Below are 22575 nucleotides of genomic sequence, written 5' to 3' on the forward strand. Positions count from 1 at the left end.
TCTCTCTCTCCGCATGCTCATGTTGTCCCACGTGAGGAAAAAGTAGGGCTAATTTGACTTCGAGACCATCCCCTTTCAACTCCACCTCTTTGCACGAAGTTGCAAGACATCCTCGAGGCTAGCATGACAATGACACGTGAAGGTGCTCAGTGTAAGGTTTTCAATTCACCAATGCCCGATGCGTGGAAGCATCGAGAGCTAGACATTTCCTCAAGCTCTTTAATATAAAGTATAGCTAGATGGATGTCTCTCTCTTGCGCACTCTCTCTTTTCTGACGATTGGCCTTCCTTGAATGAAATAACTCTCTCTCTCTCTCTCTCTCTCTCTCTCTCTCTCTCTCTCTCTCTCTACTTTTCCTTCTCATTATTTCACTTCCTACTCTCTCCCCACATTAAAAAAATAAAATCCATCAAAGCAGGGAAGGGGGTAGGGAGAACTTTTATACATATCTATGTATTTACATACGGACTTGCCTAAACCCAAATAGCATAGTTGAGCCTTCGTAATGTGACCCTAGGTTGAGGGTTTGAGGCTCACGAGCTGCATTCGATGGGTGCTACCTATCTCTCCCCATATTTTCTCCCATCCTCCTTACTTAGCATCTTCATACACTCTCTCTCATCGTAGGCGTGTGTGTGTGTGTGTGTGTGTGTGTGTGTGTGTGTGTGTGTGTGTGTGTGTGTGTGTGTGTGTCTGTGTTACCAAAAAAACAAGTGTGTGTTTTTACCTTCTCTTTCCTTCCTTGTGTGTCTGTCTATAATGGCATCTCCATGCCGAGGCCCTATTTGGTGATGCACCCAGCTTAGGTCTACTCTAGCCTCGAGCCACTATGTTCGTTGTTGCACCTCCACCTCTGTTTCGTCTTCAATAATCTATGATGCATTCCTAGTCCCTGTCTCCTGCTACCTACCAGCTTTTGCCTCGTCTCTACCCATTTATGCCTAGCTTTTCCACATGCCTAGTCTTCGTCTCCTGCTACCTACCCAATTTTGACCTCTATAGTAGCCTCATCTCCCTCCGTTATGCTTAGCTTTGCCACATCATCACCACTGCTCGTCAGTTAGCCCAATGCTTTTTGTCATGATCTCCCACATGCCCTAGCCTCGCTCTGCCCTGTCAAGGCCCACATTGTGGCCTATCCTAGGTGTTCTTCTCTCTCTCTCTCTCTCTCTCTCTCTCTCTCTCTCTCTCTCTCTCTCTCTCTCTCTCTCTCTCTCTCTCTCTCTCTCTCTCTCAGCTTGCGTTAGGGTTGTGCACAAGTTCTTATTTCCCTAGCTTGATGACGTGTGGCAACGCTTAAACTCAAAAAAATCTTAAGAGGCCAAAATCAAGCAAAGACGAGGATTGAAACTCAAGCAGCCTAAGAAATCTTGTAGGTGGTGGCTGATGAGATGATGAATAGGGAGAGGACAGCGGGACAGGCAGCACACCAATGCGAAACACAATGCACAGGAGTCGGTGGGCCAAGGCCGAGCACGAAGCCTCGTAGTGCCACATGAAGCTAGGGGCAGGCAAAAAACTATTGTTCTTCCCAAGGGGTAGCCATAGCGATGGTTCCATGCTTCAGAGCAATTTTACAATGTTTTTTGGAGTTCATAAATTACAAAAATATGGCTTCTTCTGTCAAAGAAATTATGAAAATACGAATTGAAAATTTAATCAATTGTGCAATACGTGGCAATTGATGCTACATTATATTATTATTTGTAATGAACATTTAACGTAAATTTTCTCGCCCTTTTGGCAGGCGGCTTGTTTAAACTTTAAAGTACATGCTTTGTAAGCACAAGCCACTCGTGTGCATGGCATTGCACTTAAAGCCTTAATGCAAGCTAAGACAGTTCGAAACCACCAAAAATTTAGAGTTTTACTCTTCCAATAATCGAGCAAGGAATCACGATAGATTTTGAGCAATAAACGTCGAAACCTTCTAGTAGGAGTTATTTACCCGTAAGAGCTATTTATCCGCACTCTACTTTATTCATTTGTTCCAAGATTCTTTCTAATCTTATCTTACGTCTTTGGAACTCATATTCCTAAGCATTCACCCTCTAAAAAGGGCAGAGGAATCGAATGTGGGTGTGCAGAGAGTTTTGCTTAGTAGGAGCTATTTACTACCTGCACTCTACTTTATTCATTTGTTCCAAGATTCTTCTGAGTCTTATCTTTCATCTTTGGAAAACATATTCCTAAACATTCACCCTCTAAAAAGGGAAGAGGAATCGAACGTGGGTGTGTAGAGATTTTTGCTTTGCCGAGGCTATTGTAGACCACAAGCCCAAGAGCGCTCGTGTGCTACAAAACTTGCACATTAACTTTACAAAAAACAAAATCGCCTCCCCCTCCTCCGCTTGTGACATTTGCATCCCCTCAAACCTCCTCCACACCTTTGCTGCTCCTCTTTTGTCTCCCATTTGCGAGACCCCCCTCCCCGCCTTCTGCTTGCACGATCTCCTCTGCAGGCCTCAAATTGAATATACCCTCCTAATAAGGGATTTTTTGAATTTTCCTCAATCGATACCCCCTAATAGGGCATATACTTGCTGTTCCTTCATTTTATTCAACGAAATCTCAGCATATTTTTATGCAAGCTTTCCAAGCATTCGTGGGTGCGCTACTGTTTTTAAAAGCTTTGGACGGGATTTGAACGTGGATGGTTCCCCAACAAGCTTGACGAACTCAGCGAACCGTAAAGAGTTTCGAAGTTGTCAAAGCCGATGCATGATTTAATTAACATATAAAAAAGAACTCCCCTCTGCCCCCCAAACACGACGGTGTCAACACCCTATGGCTCGCCTGCCCACGTAGTATATTTGCCGCCGCCCACCCAGTGCCTCTACCACCATGCAACTCTTCAACTTTTTCAGTCGTTATTGGTGATTATGAGAAAAGAGCAGACAGGAGAGTAAGCGGACGCAAGAGAGAAAAAGCATCTATTGAGATTCTCATTAGATTTTGTTTTTCACAATTATGGGCTCCCTAATTTCTCATAAGGAAGTACAATAGTATTCATAACATTCATGCTTTTTTGTGACGCCTATGATTGTACATGAAAAAGTTTCTCACCAAAAGTAATGTTTTGTGAATCGTGAGAAGGGGAACATTGTTCAAATTTCTTAGGTTTTGTATCATAATTGAGTTATCTTTTCAATTTTCTTCAACTATTATTTCGGTCTAATCTCATTTCATTAAGCCAAATCTCACTAGATGCTCTTTCCTTGCCCTCTTTGCAAAAGAAAACTAATTCTCAACCATTGCCTGTTCCTCTCCATCACCTGTCTGTTGCGATACACGAGACCAATTTAGCCTTGCCCAGTGACACCTCTTGTATGCGCCTCGTTGCCTTTTTCACCTCTTGCTCGCAACCAAGTCCTTGCCTCTGGCTCCCATGCTCTGGAGTTGGCGTTGCTTAGAGAGAGAGAGAGAGAGAGAGAGAAAGTCTACAGAGCTGCGCCATCGCACTCACATAGACAACATCATGGCTCTCTCTACCTTGCTCCTAGAGCAGCGACTGTTCTCTCTCTCTCTCTCTCTCTCTCTCTCTCTCTCTCTCTCTCTCTCTCTCTCTCTCTCTCTCGCCAGCTCCATCGATTCCTCCATCTCTTCGATCTCACTCCAGCTCTCAGGACTCTACGCATCAGGTCCAGAGCTGACATCCCGAGATGTGTACTACAGTGCCCACAGCATGAAGATCATCGCATCCAATTACCTTTGATTTCATGCAAACCTGTGAAATTCTTTATGATGTGGATAACATACTCCAGCTTACTCTCCTCGTGTTCACACAATGGACAATGCGGATGCTTGTTGGTGTCCTTGTCATCTTCATCTATGATCTTTTTGACACAAACATTGTGAATTGACCGCTTCAATGAAAGATGGTGTAAATGTTCTATGTGCTTTTAAAATTAGAAAAACAAAATTGAAATACGAAGTGTAAGTTTACCATTTGTATTGGTCGTACCTTTCAAAGCACAACCTTAGATGGATTGACCTCCAACCAAGGCACTCCAAGAGATGGCACATTGGTGAGGATGGAACATTTGGCATACTTGTAACCAAAGCATTACAGATCAGGACATGTTTTTGCAAAATCTCAAGAGAATTCATCAGCTTTGGTGTGCTGAAAGACATGAATCACCTACATGGCTAGGGCAGGGAAGCTTGGTTGAATGATGTGAAGTTGAATGAAATTACAATAAGGAGCTTTATGCCCTGCTCACATGATTGCCGGTGTATCAAGGAAAGAGTTTAAAGTCTATAAATTCTATAGATGCAGAGAGATTTAATATGTGTAAGGTATGCTTGTGCTCGTAAATAAAAGAAAATCCATACACACATATGGTGTGGAGTTGATATCGTCCTCTACTTTTTAATAACCACCCTTTTTCCACCACTTTAATTGTCTCCACTATTGGAGATAGACTTATGATTTTCCTCCAATGATAGAAGTCTTTTTTTTTGTTAAAAATACAATGTAGGAGTTCATTACCTTTGAGTTCATGTAGACTCATGACCTTTTGTCGTGGCTGTCATGCTGCGACGTACTCACCATGTCAACTTCAATGCCTTCTCCAAGAAGTCTACGATGCTAATTAGTGTGATCATGTAGTTTGTAACCTTCCTCAATTGCTCCAATGGTGCCAAAGGCCTTCTAGGTGATCGTCCACATCTGACCTCTCAATATTATTGTAGAAATAGCGGTTGATGGAACCAACACATGATCTAGGCAAGAGAGTTCTCATGCCTTTACTTGGCTAGGACAATCTAAATCAACGTTCACATTCAACCATGTTACTTTTCCAAGAACATCACACGTTCACAATATAAAAGTTGAATTCGGAAAACATATCTGGGATTGCTGAATAGCACGACAGTTAATGATTGACATGAACTATGTTTTCAAGTTTCTCGATTGCAATGGTTGCAACCTGCATCAAAGGGTACAACAACACAATATGTGCTTAATGTTAAGTTACTTGTATCCCAGCTCACTCCAGTATCTACCCATGACAAACTATTGCAAGCATCATACTATATTGCCTTATATAGCTCAGAGATACAATCTGCACAACAGAGATTGCAAAGACTTCCATACTAATTTTTTTATAAAAAAATCTTTGTACTAGGTTATCACATACATAGGTAGTGGTGGTATTATTTTTTGCTTTTTTATGCTAAGGTGGAGGAGGCACAGAGCCAAAGCGGGGTGGAGGTGGCAAGAAGAGTAAGCGTGTGCAACTTGGATTGTGCATCATCGACCTGCATAGCTCGTGATGATGGCAATTGCTGTAGAAGGAGGGTGCGCACACGACGTAGCTACAACCCTACAGTGAGTTGTATGCCGTAGGTATAAAAGTGAAATTTAGGTCATTTTTCATTGATCCTTTTGAGAGTAGATCTTTCATGGAAAGCTTGTGAGGAAGGTGGAGATGGTGATGCGTGTAGTGGAGCTTCCACTTGTGCTTCCAGTCCTTTGATGGCATGCAATTGAAACTTGAGTACTCATCTTCTTCTACCTCCGTGTCATTTGCATTAATGGTATGTGATTAAGTGTTAATTAGTCTCTAATTATTGCTCCCCACTCTCATTTCTCTTCTCCTTCGCTTAATTGGTGAGCTCTTTGAGTTTTTGATCTATGTGTGTGTGCACCATTGTCCTGTTGATTTGTGAGATTAGAGAGCAGGCATTGAGCAGCACACTATTTGCATTGCATTCCCTTCTTCTTCTCTCTCTCTCTCTCTTGATTAGGATCCTCTTCTTGCACATTCATTGACTCCATGCCTCTATGCACTAGCCAAGTTTTGATCCATCAGTTTGACGTTATGTCAATGGATTGAGCTATGCTATGACCCGCCAACATTGGCGCCGTTGCCGGGGATTGGTTGCCTACTCTACTAGTGTTAAATACTTCTCCGATTGGTTCCTTTGATCTACTTCTATGACATAAGCCTTAATATCTAGGACTACACAGTTTGCTATTTCACTTTGGCCATTCGTTTAAGGATGATAGGTTGAACAAAATTTCAACTTGATGCCCAAGTTCTTAAATAATCCTTGCCAGAAATTTCTAGTCATTCTCATATCTCTATCTAGCACAATTGAGCTAGTGAGGCCATGATATTTGAAATTTGAGACATAAAGAGTTTTTCCATATGGTGTGCATCGATAGTTTTTTTGAAAGGAATGAAATGTGCTTGATTACTAAACTTGTCAACTATCGCCCATATTCTCATATTCCATGGATTGCTTTAAGCAAGCCAAAAATAAAATCAATTCAAATACTATCCCAAGGTGCTTCAAGAATTGGCGATGGTTGTAGTAAACCAGGTTGTTTCCCTCTGTCATAATTTATCTTCTGGCAAATAAGGCACTTAGGCACATAGTATTGTATATCCACCTTCATTGTAGGCCAATAAAAGTATACCTCTAATCCTTTAAGAGTATTTTGAATTCCTTTTTTTCTTTGGCAAGCTCACAATATATGAGTGTAATGAATTAAAACCAAAAAGTTATATCATAGACCATGCTCAACCAAGCCATGGCACCAACCATAAACACCACAAGATAATCTTGAGTTCCTCTATGCCCCACATAAGGTGGAGCATGAGATTCATACATGACCTTTTAGAGAGTGAGTAACACTTAGCCAATTATTATATAGAAGACAACCATTCTCTAGTGACTATGGTTCCTATTTCTTCCCTAATCCTATGGTTGAGATTAGATCCATGGAGTCATTGTCTTGAGAATACTCATCCATCATTAAAGATAAATAATTATGGTATGCTACAATGACAGCATTGTCTTTCAATCTACAAGAGAGTGCTTCTGTGATTTTATTACTACTCCCAAGAATATGAGCAATATGAAAATTAAATTGTGAAAGAAAATAGCCCACCTCCTTTGCTTGTCAAAAAGATTTTTTTGTGTCATGAAGTACTTTAAGATTTTATGGTAAGTTCAGATAATAAAAGGAGTGTTAAAAAAGCAATGCTTCCAAGTATCCAAATCATGGAGAACAACTAGATGTTCTTTTTCATAGGTACCTGGAGTTTGTTCCTCGTTGTGAAGCCTTCAACTCTCATATGATATGGTGTACCCTTCTTGGAGCAATACTGCTCCCAAGAAATATTTGCATGCATCACATTGGCATTTAAATGACTTGAATTATTAGAAGCGTTTCAAAAACCTATTTTAAGTGTTATATATCTTCAAAGTTGGCTTATGAGAGGTACAAAAAAATTGGCTTTTTTTTGGGCTATTTGTTCCAATTTCAACTTTGTTCTTGCAAGTGATTCGTGAATTGTGCCACAAAACAAGTGTTGTTTTTCACCATAGAAGTCATTTTAGTAAGGGCTAGATTGCTACATGAGTAGCCTTATCGGTTCTCTACATGCTAATAGCTATCATACTTCTAAGGAGAGGAAAATGATCATATGAAAGGTATGGCCTACTTATGAAAATTTGTCAATGTTTTTTTTTGGGCTAAAGTTGAACTTTCAAGATTTTTTTGTAGCTTTAATGAAATCTAAATACATTTCTTATCATATAGGTGGCTTCCATAACATATATCTATTCTTCCTTGAATAGAAAAACTAATTCTAAACATATGATAGGCCACGTTTTCATTCTATAAATGTTGATGATATGTTAGCACAATGAGAAAAATGCGAATTTTTTTGTGCCTAATTCTACGTCTAAAAACAAATATGAATAGGAGAAAGAACTAGTTCCTCACTTATCATCACTCTTCTTGCTAGCATACATAATAGCATAGTAATGAAGATGGAGAAGATGGCAAGCTTGAGCATTGAAGCATGGCTCTTGGTTGGATTTGCACTCCATAACCAAGAGTGTTGGCGTAGGCTCTCAACCTCTCTACTTGCTTGGAGAAGGAGAGGGAGCTCTTGCACTTCACACAATGTGTGTGTGGGGGGGGGGAGAGTATACCCCCTAAGAAAGCCCCTAGCTTCCTTGGTCGACACCCCCTTGTAGCTCATGCTTGAAGCTCATTGGACCCCTCCAGGCCTAGCCAATCACAAGCAAGAGGTAAATAAGTAACAAGGGTAGCCTTGGGACAAGTGTCTCCCTTTCTTCTTTGAGAGAGAGGACTTGATAAATGTAAAAACAATTAATTAAATTTTCTAATTTATCATTGGACCCCTTGGGTGGCCAACCAATAGGCTTTAGGCACACCATGAGGGTAACATGAGGAGGAACTTGACAAGTGTCCCTTTTGTTTTCTTTGTACCAAGCATGCCTTCTTGTGTGAGTGTGTGCATGTTCTCTCTCACCCCCCCTCTTGTAGGGCTAGCCCCCTCCTTGTAGGGATTAGATTTGACTTTTGTGCCACCTCAAGTCCCTCAACCTTGGGCCTAGTTCTCACCACAAGCTTGGTCCTTAAGCCCCTCAATCTTGGGTTGGGTTCTCGCCTCAAGTACAGCCCTGACATCTCAAGCATCACAAGCACCTCAAGCATCTCAGTCTCATCAAGCACTTTAGTCATCAAGCACCTCAAGCACCTTAAGCTTGGACCGGGTTCCCACCTCAATCTCAGCCCTAGCTTACCTAAGGTCAAAGGACTTTTACACTAATTATTGGAGATCTTCAATGAAGCTAACCCTAAGGTCTTTATGCTCCATTGGTTAGCCTTGCTCTTTGCTAGACCATCTCTCATTTGCACCCCTTTACCATTGGCCCCATCTTGAGATAGATCTATAAGCAAATGTCTATATCTTAGCCCTTGGTCCCGTTTATTCTACCACATTAAATGATCAATTTAATATTAGAAAATCATTTGGGTTGGTTAGATATTAGATTTTATGACATTACCTCTCTTTTGAAATCATAGTCGTCCTCAACTATGAGGTAGAAGATATAAAGCCTTAGTCATTAGTCAATCTTACTTAGCGTGTAGAGGATCCCTTTTTACCCTACGACAGCTTTCCAAGATGGATGACTAATCCATTTGGTGCTTGGGAGACATAGCGGCCGCAAGCATGTCTGCTCTTTATTCCGTTTCATTTTCCCAAAATAGAGTGACAAATTCTACTTGGTATTTGAGAGACGTCGTCATCACAAACATGATTCTAAGCATGCATACTATTTAAATTTGTGCACAATTAAAGTGGGAACTATTCTTATAAGACAAAAACATGGGTCATTTAAAAGAAATTTGTACATTTGCTTACTCTAACGTAGCATTGTAAGCATTGACAAGGTTCATACTATCCTCAAGCTATATTCCTTGCATCCATCTAGCATCTTCAAAAGGATAATTTTTTAACTTAATAAGATACCGTTGGATAATCTTACCATGTCGTAGTACCTTGTCTTCATGCCAAAGGATTGTAGCACCTCTTCTTGGTCTTCAACTTCGGGAGGGTCTTCAATAATTGGTACACTGGTGGTTCTCCTTTGTAGGGCTTAAGTACGCTCACATGAAAGGCATTGTGTATGAGCCAATGGTTGGACAACTTGAGTTGGGAAGCCGTCTCATTGATGGGCTTCAAGATTCAGAAAGGACCATAGTATCTTTTTGCTAGCTTAGCATAATACTTTTGATGGCCCGTAGGATTTTTTCCCATCGTTTGCCTTAATCGAGCCTTAGGAAACTTAAGTAAGACCCAATCGTTTTCTTTGAACGTTAAGGCCCTTGTGTGCTTGTCAGCGGTAACTTTTTGCCTTTGTTGAGAGATGGATATAGCCTCCTTAATCTTTTGAGAAGATTCTTGTAGGTCATGGCTATACTCATCGGCAGTGAAGATCTTCCCATGCACTTTGAGTAGCAAGGGACTTTTAGGTCTTCTCTCAATGATCTCAAAAGGTGCTTTTCCCTTAGAAGTATGTACAGTATTATTGTAGGCATACTCTACAAGAGGTAAGTAGTTTTCCCATTGTGAGTGTTGATCTACTTCTGTAACATAAGTCTTGAGTGGATCAAGTATCGTAAGATTGGCTATCTCACTTTAGCCATCCGTTTGTGGGTGATAGGCTGAAAAGAAATTCAATCTTGTTCCTAGATTTTCAAAGAGACCTTTCCAGAAATTAAGGATCTCTATCTAACACATGGATGTTGGTAATCCATGGTGTCTGAAAATCTGAGATATGAAGAGAGTTCCCATTTGGTGTGCCTTAATAGTCTTTTTGACAAGAATAAAGTGTGCTTGCTTGCTAAACCTGTCGACTATTGTCCATATTCTCGTATTCCCATGGATAGACTTGGGCAATCCAAAGATGAAATCCATGGATATACTCTCCCATGGTGAATTTGGGATAAACAATGGCTGGGGTAATCCAGGTTGCTTCCCTCTATCATACTTGGTCTTTTGGCATACTACGCATTTTGAAACATACTCATGTATGTCCACTTTCATGGTAGGCCAATGGCAATATGTCTCTACTCCTTGAAGAGCAGCCCATGAGTTAGAGTAGCATTTCACGAGTGTTGTCAATGCAGTTGCCGGCAGGTGGTTCCGATGCAATGGAAGCGAGCCCCATCCGTGTGTCGACCATGTCAGCGGTCACCTCGTCTCCATTCATCATGGGTTCAAAATCCGGGATGGCTAACTTATGACCTCCAATGTCGTATCTTGCAAGAGCTCCACCCCCTTCAATGAGGACATGCCAAGCATCAAATCGAAGTTGTGGCAAGCAAATCTGATGACATGCCTCCTGCGGCAAAGCTTCTAGGGCAACTCCCCAACACTACCCCCACTACCACAAGAGCTTCTACTGAGCTACTCAAAAGCGCCAAAGAAAACAAGCTTCGGAGAGAGCATGTCGTGAGAAAATGGCATCACAAAAAGCTCCTATAGGGTGAACGGGATATTGCTTAGTGGATGTTGAAGATACACACTAGCTGCCATTAGAGAGAGAGAGAGAGAGAGAGAGAGAGAGAGAGAGAGAGAGAGAGAGAGAGAGCTCTAGGAGTGAGTGTGTGGACGTGTGGGTATCTATAGCTCAGAGGGCCTGTGAAGAGAGAGAGAGAGAGAGAGAGAGAGAGAGAGAGAGAGAGAGAGGATGGAGAGAGGGAGGGAGGGAGGGTTCAGTGTGGGGGGCTGTTGTGATAGACTTAGAGTAGCATGCAATTTCTGTGGGGGGGAGGGCGAGGCAATTTAAAACTCGATTTTTTTTTTAAGGTTTACTTCCTGAGCATTGGCTACAGGAGGTGAACAACATATTCCATGTGGCGGGCGTCATACAATGTGTGAATGCGGTCCAATGCGCACTAGCGTACCAAGCTGGGGTGGAAGCATAGTTAAGCTGGCGAGGTGCCACCCTAGCATACAAACCCGCCCTAAGAGGAGGTTCATACTACATACATAACGCTCATGAGGACTCCAGTGGGATGTGAGTCTAGCATGGCATAAAGTGATTTGCTTGGGAATGGAAGCATACTTTTCTAGACCGACAAAAAGATTGATGACCTCCAACCCTCCTCACTATTTGATATGCCAAGGATATTGAGGGGATCAAGTGTGAAGGTGCATTTGATGACCGCGGGCGAAATCGGATCGTCGGATGTTCATATTGTAAATTCGCGTGAGAAGTGTAAATTCAGGTCCGAATCCCCTCTCTCCCCACTTTGAGACTTGAACCCATGACGTCTCGCTTGGTAACGAGATGCCCTAACCACTCACCCATGCTTGCTTCTTGAAGATACTGCACGTTTGCATGGCTTTGTAAATGCAGGCAAAATGTAAATTTGGAAAATTTGAGTGCTCATGCAGCATTTGTAATTTTGGGTCTCCAAATCCACAACCTTGATTTTACATGTGGCCATCAAATGAACCCCCATCGTTGATCCCCTCAATATCATTGGTGTGTCATATATAGAGGAGGACCTCCAACCCCTAGGCCCGGCACATAGAGCTTCCAAGAGCATTGGTAGTGTTGATTGCCCTCAAGCATCAATCTCCTGACCTTGATCCACGGGGTGAAAATATCAACCCTTCCTTTTAGATTTACCTTACACACTAATGTGAAATTTTGTAACTCTTCTCAATGAAGGGCAAGTTCCATAGAAAAATCTTCCTCATGGAAGGGGTGTTCAAAACACAACATTGCACAAGGAAAAGTACATATCCCTTCACATATCAATTCTTAAATATATAGCTAGTGTGTGACCCACGTGTTGATGCGGCTAAGAAACGCATGGCCAGAAGGTCACACACACATATATTTTTAGGTATGTGTGTGTGTGCACATAAGCGAGGAGGGTGGATTTTAGTCTCTATAATCACTCTGCGAATATGAAAATTCTCTCTCTCTCTCTCTCTCTCTCTCTCTCTCTCTCAAGCTTCAAGTCTTAGCCAATTGAATCTTTGAGATTTGTTCTTCTCTCTTTTTTTGGCGGGTTGGAATTCTTCTCCCCCTCCTCTCTCTCTCTCTCTCTCTCTCTCTCTCTCTCTCTCTCTCACACACACACACACACACACACACACACACACACACACAGAGAGTCATAAATCTAATATCTAACCAACCCAAATAATTTCTCATATTAAACTGATCATTTAATGTGGGGAATAAACGGGACCAAGGGTGAAGACATAGACATGTACTTATAGATCTATCTCAAGACGGGGCCAATGGTAAAGGGGCCCAAATGAGGGATGGTCTAGCAAAGAGCAAGGCTAACCAATGGAGCATAAAGACCTTAGGGTTAGCTTCATTGAAGACCTCCAATAGTTAGTGTAAAAAGTCCTTTGACCTTAGGTAAGCTAGGGCTGAGCTGGGAACGCGGCCCAAGCTTAAGGTGCTTGAGGTGCTTGATGCTTGAGTTGCTTTTCATGCTTGAGATGTTAGGGCTGTACTTGAGGTGAGAACCCAATCCAAGCTTGAGGGGCTTAAGGGCCAAGCTTGTGGTAAGAATTAGGCCCAAGGTTGAGGGGCTTGAGGTGGAACAAAAGTCAAATATAATCCCTACAAGGAGAGGGCGAGTCCTACAGGAGGGGGGATGAGAGAGAACACCCACACACCACACAAGGCATGCTTGGTACAAAGAAAGCAAAAGAGACACTTGTCAAGTTCCTCCTCATGGTGTGCCTAAAGCCTATTGGTTGGCCACCCAAGGGGTCCAATGATAAATTAGAAGATTAAATTAATTGTTTTTACATTTATCAAGTCCTCTCTCTCAAGGGGGACACTTGTCCCAAGGCTACCCTTGTTACTTCATTTACCTCCTGCTGATTGGCTAGGCTTGGAGGGGTCCAATGAGCTTCAAGCATGAGCTACAAGGGGGGGTCGACCAAGGAAGCTAGGGGATTTCTTAGGGGGTATACTCTCCCCCCCCCCCAAACACACACGCGCACTCTCTCATTTTGTGAAGTGCAAGAGCTCCCTCTCCTTCTCTAAGCAAGTAGAGAGGTTGAGGGCCTACACCAACACTCTTGGCTATGGAGTGCAAATCCAACCAAGAGCCATGCTTCAATGCTTAAGCTTGCCATCTTCTCCATCTTCATTACTATGCTATTATGTATTCTAGCAAGAAGAGTGATGATAAGTGAGGAACTAGTTATTTCTCCTATGAAATGTTTCTTCTTCCTCTTCCCCACCCTCATTCCCTGCTAGCTTTCTCCACCTTCGAAGGTGTTTGAGGTCTTGGGACTGAGGCTTGGGATAGTTAATGCTTTCTCAAAGTTTATGTTATGCTTGTGATGCATGAAGCTTTCCATCTTCATTGCATCACCTAGGTCACGAACACAAAGATTGTATTGTAACAAGTCTCTCTTGATGGGAGAAATCATAATACAAATGCCTATTGGAGGGGGAACCGGCTCCACATAAATCCGGTCCTCAACTGTTGTCATGTTCTCTAAATTCTCTCTCTTGCAAAAGTATTGTTCATGCCAAGTTAACTAAATGCTATGTTTATGTTGCTACCATCAATTATATTTGCCCACTATGCTCACAAAGTAATTTTACAAAAGTACTCTCTCTAATTTTCGCTACTCTCGAGTTAATAGGCCAATTTCATTACATAGGTATCATAGCATTTGGTTTCTCTTTTCTTGCTTAAGAAGAGAGGTCCTTAAGTAGCCTATAAAGGTTTGAGTTCGTTAATTATATTAGGGTAAGTAGAACTGAGACCTATTATCGGTTTTGTTGAGCCCACTATATGGGATATGGTGCACACCTCGGGAGCTTTGGACTTAATAATGGAGTCTTTTTAGACTTACCTAATGCTTTACCATTATTGAGCCATAAGAAGTCCAAAAGGAGCTAGCCCTCGGCATCTCTGCTATGTTAGACCTACTCCACTACTCTCTATAATTAAATAACTTCAAGTCGTGGGTGTAGATACTTAAGAGCCGATTTTCAAAGGCTAAGAGGAGTGGAAACTAAGGTTTTGAATTGCCAAAGCATACACTAAGTACGTACATAAATTTTGTTAACATGGCTGAAAATAACCAAGAGAGTAGAATGAACACTGATACCTTTGATTTTGCACATGAAGGTGCTAATGATGATGCCCCCATGTTTGTCAATTATCTCATTACTAGGTTGCAGCAAGCTATGGGCAATCCTGCTTTGCAAGCCGAAGTTACTCAACAACTTCGCGCTTATGGAATTTCCCTTCCTCTCCAAGAGGAGAGAGAGCTTAGGAGGCCTCATGAAGAGACTCCCAAAAGAAGACTCTCTCCCATTCGAGAGGAGGAATCCAAAGAGCAAGAAAGCAATGAAACTTTAAGTTCCTCTGAAGATATAGCTCCACGAAGACGGCGGTCTAGACGATTGTCCACTCCTCCCAAGAGGAAATGATCAACACATAGTCCTTCTCCTCATCATTCCGAAAGGGAAGAGAGGAAACAAAGGAAGAAAAGGGTTAGAAAGAGGTCACCCACTTCTCCTTCTTCTTCACCTTTCTCTTCTTCCGACGAAAGCTATGGCTATTCTCCAAGAGAATACAATAGGGGATGACATCGCAAATCATACCCTACATGGCAAAGGTCACAAAAGCTAAAGAAGTTTAAGGAGGGAGGAAAGAGTGTCTCTTTTCTCACCTATGATGCCACATTTGGTGCTACCGACAAAGCGTTGGCCTTCATCCAACAATTTGATGTGGCCTTTGGAGACGAGGGCTTCACAGAGTCCTCCAAGCTATGCCATGTAGTTATGCACCTCTAAAAATCGGCTCTCAATGGTGGGCCAGCTTTCGTGGCAACGTCGAAGCCCCATAGACATGGAAAACTCTACAAGTTTCCATCATGAAGCAATTCCTTGCAAGTGATGCAAAGGACAAAATGCTCACCGAATGGCGCAGCTTGAAGCTTCTCTCTCATGAGTCTATCCACAAGTATGTAGACAAGTTTTGGGATTTACATCTCAAGGCTACTGTTTTTCAAAAGATAGACTTTGCCGAGCAAAAGCAGCAATTTTGTGCGAGATTATCTGAAGAGATGGCCGAATACATCAACTCTCAAAGGCCTGGTTCTATCACCACAGTAATCCATCACACCATGGTTGCTTCACACATCAATTTCCATCAAGGGGCTAGACGGAATGTCAAGCCCATGGAAAACAAAGACAAAAATGATGCAAAGGGGAAAACCAATGCTCAAAATTCTTCTCAAGGCACTTCCAACAACAACAATAACAATCGGTCCAAGGAGAAGGGAGTTTACAAAGGCAAAAACAAACTCTCTCTTGAAGAGCTTGAAGTTTTTCGCAAGGACCATAAGTGTTTCAAGTGTGGGGAGCAAGGACATGGCTATCATTCTTGCCCCAAGAAGAATGCTCGCAATGAGACTCCTAGGGCTTCCACCATCGAAGGTCCAAAAGAGGATGCTCATTGCGAAGGATCATCACTTTCCTATGCTCGGGGAAAGGTAAGAGAGCACGATGCCTTCATCTTGTTTGACCTTGGCTCTACTCACAACTTCATATCAACGGAGTTGGCCACCAAGTTGGGCATTCAAGCTTTCGAGATGGGAGATATGGTAACAACTGACACATCTTTCAAGGGACAACAAGGCTCCGTTACTCCCTTGATTGGGAAGTTGAGGCTCCATGTCCAAAGCTATGTCGACAAAGAAGACTTTTTCATCTCTCCTCTCCAACATGAGGATGCTATCCTAGGAGCGTCATGGTTTGATTGCATGGCTGCCAATATGAAGTTCCCTGAAAGGAGAATCTATTTCACCTACAGGGGAAAGAACATGTATATAGATGCTAGTGAGTGTGGTTGCACTATCCACTTGTAAATCCTCCTGCTTTTGATAAATCAATGAAGAGCTCAGTTTCTGCGTACATGATTTATGTCAAAGAGTCTCTAAAAGATCCTGATGTTTCATCAAATGTAAATGATAGGAATCAAGACGAGTTAGACTTGTCTAATTTTCGAAAAGGATTCTGTTACGAGACTGGGCACCCTCCTGTTGTAGTGGTTAGCTGCAATTGGGATAGCTGGGCGTAATGGTTAATTATGTGCTGTCTATTTATTTTACTAATTGAGTTGATGATGATTTTGTAGAGTGGAATGCGGGGAGTTGATTAAGAGGCGACGACAACTATTCTTGGCCACTTTATATTTGCACAATATCTTAGAACATCATTTCAATAAGCCACTATGGCTCTGTAAATAGTTGTAGTGGGAACTCCCCTTATGGGTCATGCAAGAACTAATGAGCTTCACTCATTTGCAAAAGTAAAGTGGTTGTAAAAGAGGGGCCTCAATTTTTGGCACCTTAAACTCAAAGTAATATATTAAATACCAACTCCACAAGAGAGGTGCGTGGAGTTTGGGGCTAGATTTAGGCCTTTCTCTTGCAGATTCTCTTCTCTACTCTCTTAAGCTATGGTTATTTTGCTGTGTACTCTCTAATCTAGTCTCCATCTCTTACACTCTCTTACAAGCTTGTCTATGTCAATTCTATGTTTACTGTGTGTGTGTGTGTGTGTGTGTGTGTGTCATAGTCTAAGTGAGTGTGTGTGCTTGGAAATTGGAAGAAGAGGTGGACAGTTTGATGGTGATGGCTTGAAATCTTATGTTGAATATTCTAAGCGGTCGATCTCTCCCTCTTCTCCCAACAGTGAACCTGGCTCTGATACCACTGTTGGGAGAAGAGGGGGAGATCGACCGCTTAGAATATTCAACATAAGCTTTCAAGCCATCACCATCAAACTGTCCACCTCTTCTTCCAATTTTCAAGCACACACACTCACTTAGACTATGACACACACACACACACACACACACACACACACACACAGTAAACATAGAATTGACATAGACAAGCTTGTAAGAGAGTGTAAGAGATGTGTAAGAGATGGAGACTAGATTAGAGAGTACACAGCAAAATAACCATAGCTTAAAAGAGTAGAGAAGAGAATCTGCAAGAGAAAGGCCTAAATCTAGCCCCAAACTCCACGGCACCTCTCTTGTGGAGTTGGTATTTAATATATTACTTTGAGTTTAAGGTGCCAAAAATTGAGGCCCCTCTTTTACAACCACTTTACTTTTGCAAATGAGTGAAGCTCATTAGTTCTTGCATGACCCATAAGGGGAGTTCCCACTACAACTATTTACAGAGCCATAGTGGCTTATTGAAATGATGTTCTAAGATACTGTGCAAATATAAAGTGGCCAAGAATAGTTGTCGTCGCCTCTTCATCAACTCCCCGCATTCCACTCTACAAAATCATCATCAACTCAATTAGTAAAATAAATAGACAGCACATAATTAACCATTACGCCCAGCTATCCCAATTGCAGCTAACCACTACAAAAGGAGGGTGCACAGTCTCGTAACATCCCTCCCACCAGGGATAGCAATTGTCCTCAGTTACTCAATAGAGAAATCAACTGGACCGTGAGTGATGGAAAGTGTGGAGAAGGTCGGGAAAGTTGCGAAAAAACTTTTCAGGCATCCATTTGGCATCCTCTCTAAGGTGGCCCTTGAAAGTCAAAAGGTAACGGTTATAAACCATTCCAGTGCGTGTAGTGGTGGTCTCATGGTCAACTATTTTGTCAGGGATGAGTTGCTCTTCTTGGTCTACAAGTGAAGGTGGGTCTTCATAAATGTGGTGTGTAGGTAGGGGTCCTCGGAATGGGCATAAAAGACTAATGTGAAAGGCATTGTGAATGTGCCAATGTGCAGGTAGGTCTAAACGAAAAGAAACGTCGTTAATGACAGTTGAAATTTTGAAAGTCCATAAAAACGAGGAGCAAGCTTAACAAAGACATTAGTATCAACACTTTTGATCCTTCGTTTTTCGATGCGAAGTAAAACATGATCACCTTGTTTGAATTGGTGTGCCTTGCGGTGCTTGTTAGCATGCTTGGTGTAAAGTTCTTGTGAGTGTTTAATGGCAGAATGCACACTTGCAAAAATATCATGAAAGTCAGTAGTGAAATCATCACCGACAGGCACAACGTTAGAAAGACGTGAAGCGGGAGTAGGAAGTGAGTGACCATATACAATTTCAAAGGGAGATTTACCCGTGGCAGTGTGAGTGGTGTTATTGTATGCAAATTGCAAAATATGTAGGTAGTCATCCCATTTCTTAGGTTGAGAGGAAACATAAGCCTTCAACAAGTCAATAATAGTGCGGTTGGTGACTTCGGTTTGGCCATTAGATTCAGGATGAAATGCAGAAGTGAAGTCAAGTGTAGTGCCAAGATTTTCAAATACAGTAGTCCAAAAAGCACTACAAAATTTTGAGTCTCGATCAGAAATAATCACTTTAGGCAAACCATGATGTGGAAAAACAATCTTTAGAAACAAAAGTGCAGCTTGATGTGTTGTGGACTGTTTTCTTACATGGAACAAAGTACGCTTGTTTAGAGAAACGATCAATAATAGTCCATATCATGTCATGTTTGTGTGTTGTGAGTGGGAAACCAATAACAAAATCCATGGAAATATGTTCCCAAGGTCTTTCAGGAATGGGGATAGGGTGTAAAAGTCCCAATTTCTTACCTGTAGCTACTTTGATTTTTTGACAAATCAAACAAGTTGACACATACTGTTTAACATCCATTCTCATATTAGGCCAATAGAAATCACAACATAAATTTTGAAAAGTGGCAGCAAATCCTCTATGTCCAGCATAAGGTGGTTTGTGCAATTCTTCAATAATTAATGTACGAAAAGGTTTAGTTACACACAATTTTTGTTTGAAATAAAGGAAGTTTTCTTGAATAGTGTATTCGAGGAATGTGTGTACAGAATTATCAAGCATGTGCAACCATGTCATTTTGAAGTCATCATCATGTGCATAATTGTCAGGCATAGTATCAAAGGAAGTTCCCGTAATGGTTGATAGATGATTAAGTGAGGGTCTTCTACTCAAAGCATCAGCTACAACGTTTTCTTTACCAGGTTGGTATTGAATGTTGGGCTGGAAACTTTGAATAAAAGCGGCCCACTTAATATGTCTATCATCTATTAAGGGTTGAGAAAGTAAATATTTGATACTTTGTTGATCAGTTTTAATGATCAAGTCAGTACCCATTACATAGTGTTTCCAAATTTTCAATGCATGTACCACAGCAGTTAACTCTTTATCATAAGTACTGAACTTTGTTTCAGACGGTTTGAATTTACGACTTTCGAAAGCAATGGGATGGTTATCTTGCATAAGGATTGCACCGATACCTTTCCCACTAGCATCCGTGACTACCACAAAGAATGGTCTTTCAAAGTCAGGCAATTGCAATACAGGTGCATTAGTCAAAGCATGTTTAAGTGCATTAAATGAGCTTTCTTGCAAATTGGTCCATTCATAAGGCGTGTTTTTCTTCAATAAAAAAGTCAAATAATGTGCTTTGTAAGCAAAATTACGAACAAATTTCCTGTAATAGCTACAAAGACCAATAAAAGATCGTAGCTCATGCAAGTTTTTGGGTCTAGGCCAGGATTGAATGGCTTCAATTTTCTTTGGATCGACATGTATTCCCTTACCCGATACAATATGTCCCAAATATTCAATTTCAGATTGGAAAAATGAACTCTTGTCAGGATTCAAATACAAGTGATTTTGTGCAAGCAGATCAAATACACGTGTTAAACGTTGCTTATGCTCTTCTTCAAATTTACTGAATACCAAAATGTCATCAAAAAATACAATCACAAAATCTTAGTGGTCAATGAAAATGCGATTCATCATGCGTGTGAATGTAGCTGGTGCATTTGTCAAACCAAATGGCATGACAAGAAATTCATAGTGCCCAGTTTGTGTTCCGAAAGCAGTTTTGTAGACATCATGTTCAAACATTTTGACTTGGTGATACCCTGATTTAAGGTCAATTTTTCTAAAGATGTTTGCCCCTTTCAGTTTGTCTAGTAGATCATCCACTCTAGGAATAGGAAATCTATTCTTAATGGTGATCTTGTTTAAAGCCCTGTAGTCGATACACATACGAAAGGTTCCATTTTTCTTTTTAACAAGAAGTACTAGAGCTCCGTATGGTGAATTACTGGGTCGGATTAGGCCTCGGTCAAGTAAATCAGTGATTTGAGTTTGTATTTCCCTGTGTGCAGTAGGATTTGCACGATAAGGTGCTCTACAAGGAGGTTCACTACCCGGTATGATGTCAATTTTGTGGTCTTCGGGGCGTGATGGTGGAGTTCCAGGTGGCAGATCATGCATGAAACAATCTTTAAATTGTGAGAGAAATTCATCGTGTGTGGAATTATGTGAAGTTTCAGTTTCATCAAAAATTTGATTTACCAAGACTAGATATGTTTTCCCCAGTTTTCGAATTGCTCGTTTGGCTTGAGTGTGAGAGATGTGTAAGAGATGGAGACTAGATTAGAGAGTACACAACAAAATAACCATAGCTTAAGAGAGTAGAGAAGAGAATCTGCAAGAGAAAGGCCTAAATCTAGCCCCAAACTCCACGGCACCTCTCTTGTGGAGTTGGTATTTAATATATTACTTTAAGTTTAAGGTGCCAAAAATTGAGGACACACACTCACTTATACTATCACACACACACACACACACACACACACAGTAAACATAGAATTGACATAGACAAGCTTGTAAGAGAGTGTAAGAGATGTGTAAGAGATGGAGACTAGATTAGAGAGTACACAACAAAATAACCATAGCTTAAGAGAGTAGAGAAGAGAATCTGCAAGAGAAAGGCCTAAATCTAGCCCCAAACTCCACGGCACCTCTCTTGTGGAGTTGATATTTAATATATTACTTTGAGTTTAAGGTGCCAAAAATTGAGGCCCCTCTTTTACAACCACTTTACTTTTGCAAATGAGTGAAGCTCATTAGTTCTTGCATGACCCATAAGGGGAGTTCCCACTACAACTATTTACAGAGCCATAGTGGCTTATTGAAATGATGTTCTAAGATACTGTGCAAATATAAAGTGGCCAAGAATAGTTGTCGTCGCCTCTTCATCAACTCCCCGCATTCCACTCTACAAAATCATCAACTCAATTAGTAAAATAAATAGACAACACATAATTAACCATTACGCCCAGCTATCCCAATTGCAGCTAACCACTACAACAGGAGGGTGCCCAGTCTCGTAACAGATTCCAAGATGTGTTCATTGATGATATCCCTATGAACTTACCTCCAAAAAGAGGGGATGATGACCATCGAATTGAGATCCTCCTAGGAAGCTCACCGCCTAACAAGCCTCCTTATCGAGTCTCTCAAGCTCAACAAGAGGAGATCATGAGGCAAGTACATGAATTGGTAGACAAAGGGATGGTGAGGCCTAGCTCCTCTCCCTTTTGTTCTCCAGTCCTTTTAGTGCCAAAACCGTATGTGTGTGGACTATCGAGCACTAAACTATATCACTATCAAAAACAGATTTCTTGTGCCGCGGGTAAGCTACAAGGCTCTACCTACTTCAGTAGGATTGACCTTAAAGGTGGCTATCACCAAATAAGGATAGTGGATGAAGATATCCTAAAGACCAAACATTGTATCCTAAAGACCACGTTTCACACAACGTTTGGTCTTTATGAATATCTAGTCATGTATTTTGTCTTGACTAATGCACCAGTTACGTTCAATCGTCTAATGGAGAAATTTTTTAGACCTTACAGCAAATTCACTGGAGTGTTCTTTGATGATATCATCATCTACTCCAAGTCTTTGGAGGAACATAAGCAACATCTCCAAGTGATTTTTCAAGCATTGAGGGAGAATAAGCTTTTTCTCAACCAAAAGAAAAGCAAATTTTTCCTTCAAGAGATTCAATACCTAGGTTATATTATCTCTCGAGATGGTATCCGTATGGATCCATCGAAGTTAGAGGTAATAAAAGCATGGCCTAATCCAAGGAATCTACATGAGCTAAGAAGCTTTATTAGTATGTGCACATACTATAGACGCTTCATAGCAAAATTCTCTCAAATAGCAAGTCCACTACATGACTTAACTAAGAAGAACATTAAATATGTATGGACTGCTAAGGAGCAAAATGCTTTTGATAAACTCAAAGAAAAGCTTAGCTCCCAATCAGTCCTCATGCTTCCGAATCTCTCAAAGCCATTTGAGGTCCAATGTGATGCTTGTGGTGATTGCCTTGGAGCAGTTTTGCTTCGAGAAGGACATGCCACAACATATGAGAACCGAAGGCTTAATACCGA

This window comes from Adiantum capillus-veneris, chromosome 5 (genome assembly GCF_014529385.1).
Source record: "Adiantum capillus-veneris isolate H3 chromosome 5, ASM1452938v2, whole genome shotgun sequence".
NCBI lineage: Eukaryota > Viridiplantae > Streptophyta > Polypodiopsida > Polypodiales > Pteridaceae > Adiantum > Adiantum capillus-veneris.